Genomic DNA, 6,165 nt, shown 5'->3' with positions numbered 1-6,165 from the left:
CTGTTAAGCAATCGCTAATGACACAAAGTGACACAGCTCCGGCTTTGCATGGATTGAGTAAGGAGTCATAAGATGAGATGTTCATTTAAATGCAGCTTGCTCGGTGACTCCCCGGCTGCGCAGGCTTATCGGGAACGCTGCAGATTTGAGCATGGCATGTTCCTGGGTCAGTCCAAGGAGGAGAAATTCATCTCAGCATCAACTTTTCCTTGCAAAAAATGCATTTGCCTGATGCAAGCAATGTAAAGAATTGCAACCCTTTCCTGTGGGCAGGCTTCTGCTGGCTGAGTGGCGGAGCTTTGTGGCAGATATTCCCTGGGCTTTGGATTTGCCCACATAGCTTACCAGATGCAGAGGGAAATACTTGGGTGCCTCTCCTCTGGCCCACGCAGGACAGGGCAAAGCCTCCTTTGGGGCTCAGGCATTGATCCTTCACACTTGCAAGGGACTTGAGTTGATGCTTTCTTGCTCCCTACTCTTTTAGCAGTGGCAAATTTAGTCTGTGACACCCCACCAGTACCACAGTTGGCTTCCTGGGGCTGAAAAGATCCAGGAGGGTAATTTGTTTTTTTTAAGTCTCACATTGGTTAAACTTGGAAATGTGTGCAAAATAAATATGTAGTAATTTTCCTATCACTTTAGTTGGGAAGGGAAAATTGCCTTATTGAACTCAGGATCCAGAAACATTTGCTGGCTCAGTTGTTAGTTTGCGTGTAGCCACACGTATTGGTTGTGTGCATCTGTACCTGCCAGAGTGTCACCTGTAACCCAGTAGTTAATTTGGTTTTCCTGTGCCAGGTGGTAAGAGAGGAAGACCGTGATAGAGTGAGCTGTGCTGGGACAATGGAGGTGGAGGGTTAAAATGACCGTGTCTTAAGTACATCATCCTGCAGTGATGGCTGTAAATGTTCGTTGTATTGTAAACGTTTCTCTGTGCAACCTGGTGAAAATGTATAGGGATTTGAGGTTCTGTTCACTTGCTGCTCCTTATCTGAATGTATTTCCATCTGCTATGGCCTCTGCAGGGCTCTCTGCCCTGGGCAGCACCTGGCTACAAACCACCTGGACAACTGTCTGGGGCCAGCCAGAAACGCCCGCCACCGATCAGCGCAGCCCCTGCCCCTCCGCCAGCCCTTCAGCCCCGCCCTGGTTTATGGCAATGGCACACTCAGGGCTCCGTCCTTCCAGCGCTGTCAGCTTCACCCTCCTTTAAAGTGAGGCTGGGGGGACCAAGCGTCTCATTGGTATGGGTGGAGCTCTGCCACGCGTCACATCGATTCCCAGATTTTTAAAGCCAGAAGGGACCGTTGTGTTCCTCTCTCCTGACCTCCCGGATGACACACCCCATCAAACCCCACCCCGCCGTGGTGACTCACGGCTGAACCAGAGCCCCTCTGGTAGGAAGAAACCCAGCCGTGATTTAAAGGCTCCGAGTGACAGACAGACCTCGGGATGTTTGTCACAGGGGTTAATTCCCCTCCCATGCTTCACTTTCACATCATTAAATCTGGTTCTAGCTTTGCGATAGAGGAAAGAAGCCTCTCCTGCTCCTGCCCCCTTGTGTTCCCTGGAGGGGAGAGGTGCTGGAGAAGTGAAATTCTCCAAGGGCACGTCAGAAAACCTGAGTCCAAGCCCCTGCTTTGACCATGAGTGCTGGGTGTGGGTACTCATGTCCTCCCTCAGCTGTGGCTGTGCCCTCCACTGCAGCTTCGCTGGAGAATGTCTCTTCTGCCCTTGGAGAATGCTTGCCAAAGCCTCTTGCAACCTTCTCCCATTTTTCCCACTACCTATAATGTTTCTTGCATGTTAATGACTTCTCTCTGTGTCAGAACTGTAACTGGTCACCAGACTCTTTTTATGAAGTGTACTGGGATGAGACCAGCCCACTCCAACAGGCTCACTCTTCTCCAAAAGCAAAAGGTGGCGGCTGTTGCATTCCCTGGGCCGGCCAGGGTCCACGCAAGCTCTTTCTTTTATGTTCCCTTTTTGTATTTCACCAAAAAGGGATATTTGCAATATCTGGTCATGTTGTTACTCAGTGTATAATTTAGATGTCTTTGTTAAAAAAAAAAAAAGGAAATAAATTAAAATTTAGTAGAAAGACAACTGGTGTTTGGGAGTGATCCTTTTTTCTTCAGCAGGTTCATCTTCTGACAGGATTGTCTTTTCCCAAGGAGCCCCCAGTCAGTCTGCAAAGCTGCTCTTCCATTGCTCCCGTCACCCCACCAGAAATGGTTGCTGGTACTAGAAGTGATCAAAAGCCTTTTTGAGGAAGCCTTTTTCCTTTGCATTTTCACTTGTCCAAAACTATCAGAGAAGTCATCCAGCGAGAAAGGGAAACTCTGGGAGGATCTTCTTTTTTAAAAAATCATGTTGTAGATTAAAAAAAGCATGTCATGAAACACGTTCTCCACTGACCTGGCAGGAAAAGGGAAGGGGAAAAAGGAAAGCAGCAAACTATTTGGGTTTGGTTCAGTGAAATGGGGTTGGGAGGAGGTTTGGAGGGAGGGAAGCAAATCTGAGGTTGTTGCTTTCCAACTAATCTGACTCATTACTGTTCCTGCAACACCCAGATGGGCCAAAAAGCGAGAAACTGTTAGAACTCTTTAAAGCATCAGCTCCCTCCCTGCACAGTCAGGATGCCTGGAAGGCTGTCAGAGCCACTGGAAAAAAACCATTATAGATGGTGACACTTAATTTCTTTTCTCTTTTTTTTTTAAGGCACGCTTTATACTCAGTCCTGGTATTTTTTCAGCAAAGTAGGAAATACTTTTTCATCTTGTTTGCCTAATGGATTGGATGTGAAAAATATTTCTCTGGCAAGTGAACGCCCTGAGAGTTGTTTGACTTGTCACAACGTTATGTATCGGCCCCGGCGGCCCCCGGCCCCCGAAGCCGCCGCGCTTCCCCTCTCCTGTTGCTGTTTACGGTGGGACGCGGTAATTTATGGGGAGGCTGCGTGTGACCTTGCATGAGTCTGCTCGAGCGAACCGCGGCTCCCTTCCCCGCACAAGCCCCGCTTTACATCCACATGATGAATTTAGTGCTCCCGAAAGGACAAGGAACCGAGCGGATTGGGTGTGGGGAGGGGAAAAATAAAAAGAAAATAATAATCTGAAGCCTGCAGGAGAAAAAAACACAGAGATTTTTGTTCCTCTTTGACCAGTATTTCCCTGTTCACGGCCTCGCAGCCCCGGACGCCTGCCTTTATCAGCGCAGAGAAGCGGTCTGTGGCCGCAGAGCCGGATATTTCAGCCTCCGCATTCTCGCCGCGTTGGCAGCCCCCAGCCCGGCCGTGCTCTGCTGGGACACGTCAGAGCGGGGCAGCTGGACCGATGGCCACGGCCGTGCTCCAGCCCACCCACCTGGGCACCCACCCAGGCGCTGGCTGAAGCTTTTTTTCATTTTATTTTGTTTTGTTTAAGTGGAAACAAGCGCGCACCGCAGCCTCATGATTGGCTCCTGCCGAAATGGCAGCTTCGGGCTCAGTTGGCTGAATTTGGGCTTGTTGGATTTTTTATTGCAATCTGTTCACTTATTTCCCTTCCCAGCACCGATTGGAAGCAAAACTCTTGTAAAGCTGCGGTCGGGCTGTGCCCGTGCTGGGGGACGCTGTCAAAGGCTTGCTGGAAACAGCACGGGTTGGGGGGTGTCCCCTCTGCATTTCCTATGTAGTTGTCTGATCGAGATGAATATCTGTATACTTTTTAATGGGAAAAGGAAAAAAAAAATCGCATTCAGAAGAGGAAAGGTTGGAAGGAGCCCCTCTGCTTGCAACGTGCCGTGACCGCATGCCTCCGAGCTGCAGCCCTTCAGGTGGCACAGCCAGGCAGCCAAACGCAGCCCTGAGTAAATAACCCTGGGAGGAAGGGGAGTTGGCAGGTGGGTTAGGCCCCAAGTCTGAGCTGCATTCGGAGCTGGCAGGAACGCCCTGCAAGTAAATCACCTGGATGAGAGAGATTTTTAAATAGAAGTTGTTCTTGCTGCTTGGCTTTGCAACCTTTTATGCTACTGATGGGAGCCACGGCCTGCAAGCTTTAATGCTTCTCTGCCTGGCGTGCCGAGGGGGACACTGCTGGGGACAGCGGGTCCCCCCATGTCGAGAGCATCATTGTGGGCTGGGACACTGTGCTGTCCCCAGCTTGCGACAGCTGGGTCCCAACCGACCAGGCAAAGCTCAACGTCTTGGGGTGGCTGAGCCAGCTGTCCTGCCCTGGCTCCATCACCCTCCCTGATGTCAGACAGGAGGATTTATATGTATTTTGGGTTCATTTTTATAGCTGGCACCTGTGAGGCCAGAGCCAGGCAGGGATAAGCAAAGGGGCCTTACTGTGAGGGGCTGGGTTAGTGGCATGGGCATGGAGAGCTGGTCTGGGGAATGGGGAAACAGGCGTGGCAACCTCTGCACGCGGGGACAGTGCTTGGGTCTGGGACTGGGCAGAGAGCTGGGCCTGGCTGGCGGCTGCTTTTGGAGCTGGGGCAGGAGCTGCAGCTCTCGCAGCCCGGGGGGGTTGGGGGGGGCCCTGAATTGGGTGCATTCAGCGCGGCACAGCTGGTGTGGGCTGCGGGGTGGGGGGGCCGCAGTTGCTCCTGACACTTTTGCCTCTGAATGTGATGATAAACTCCCTTTCCCGATTAGCGCTGATCCCTCTGCCTCCAAAACAGTTGGCCCTAATGAACATACGGCCCAACAGCTGTAAGCGGTTATACATATGCATGGATATATATATTTATCCCCCCCCAGCCCATCCATATATACTGGAGATCACAGCTGTTGCTATTCTTCCTTGCAATGCAGATCAGACGCTCTCTCTCTTTGGAGTCTTACTTGACCTATTTTGCAGGCGCAAGATTTTTTGTGATGATGATTTCCCCAGTTGGTGCTTTTGATTCTGCCTGAAACATCTTGATTGAAGGCAAACAATGGCAGCTTTGGCTGGTCCATCCCGACCCCGCTCCTCTGCTGCCGCTTCCCTGCACCCATTGGACACCTGGCCGCCTGGCCCATCGCCTAAGCCATCAACCAGGACCTTGAGGCTTCTGCTGGTGTCCCCACCCTGTGCCCGGCTGTCCCCTGCTCAGCCCTGAGCCTCTTCCCACCAGCTGGAAACTGCTCCACCACCCCAAAATCTTGCAAATCAGGTGGTGATGCCCCTTGGGGTCCCAGGGGTGTCTTAGCTGTAAGACCAGAGGGGAAGATGGTGCCAGAGCTGGCAGGGATGTCAAAACCCCAATGGCGGCTGCATCCTGCAGTGCAGCATCCCGTGGGTGATGGAGACATTGGAAGTGCTTTCCCCAGTGACCCCCAGCCTCTGCTCACTGCTTAACACAAACTTTTGGGGCTGTGAGGGAGCCTCCTCTGTCCCTACAGCCCTCCCCATCCACACAGGGTGCCCCAAAGAAGGGCCCCAAAGCCACCGCATCCTGGCAAGGAGAAGCAGCCATCCGGGCGTGCACAAAGCCATTTCTTGTTTGGCATTTTCGTTTGAAGTGTGTCCTTCATCTGGGTTTCTACAGCAACTGGGAAGTTCCTATCCTGGCCCAGCTGGACGGAGTGAAGCAACCAGGGGAATGGAGCAGGAGGGCAGGAGATGAGGATTGAGGGCAGGAAGGGAAGAAGCCAAAAATAATTTTTTTGAGAAGTGGGGTTGCACTTTCTGCCTCTATCTTGGTCCCGAGGCTGCTGCAGCTGGGACAGGACTCCAACCCTGTCCCTCTGTCCCCAGGGGCAGTGCAGCCAGCTGGGGCCAAATCAGGAGGTGTAAAACACCAGCTTTTAGGGTCCCTTCAGGTATGGAGTAGTCTGCTATATCCCACCCTGGTCAGCCCTGGCATGGCTGCATCCTCTGAACCCGTGCCAGCCTGGGTTAAAATGAGTGAATTACCTTAGAAACACACTTTTCTTAAAAGAAAGCAACAAAACCCAATGAGCCACCAGTGGTTCATCTTAGGCAGTGAGTCTCTTCATTTATTCATTATGAGATAATACCCAAATCTGGCTAATTAATATTCCTGCATATTTTCCAAGGGCTGATGAGGTATCTTAAACATCTCATGGAGATGGGCTTTCATATTTATAAGGTTGATGTGCAAACTTAAATTGACACTATCTAAATATACCCTCATGTTTAAGCATGGGGCTTTCACTCCCAAGGTGCTGGGGGC

This window comes from Corvus brachyrhynchos, unplaced genomic scaffold (assembly GCF_000691975.1).
Source record: "Corvus brachyrhynchos isolate BGI_N302 unplaced genomic scaffold, ASM69197v1 scaffold61, whole genome shotgun sequence".
NCBI classification, from domain to species: domain Eukaryota; kingdom Metazoa; phylum Chordata; class Aves; order Passeriformes; family Corvidae; genus Corvus; species Corvus brachyrhynchos.
The sequence above is the reverse complement of the archived record's forward strand: the minus strand, read 5'-3'. Positions refer to the sequence as shown.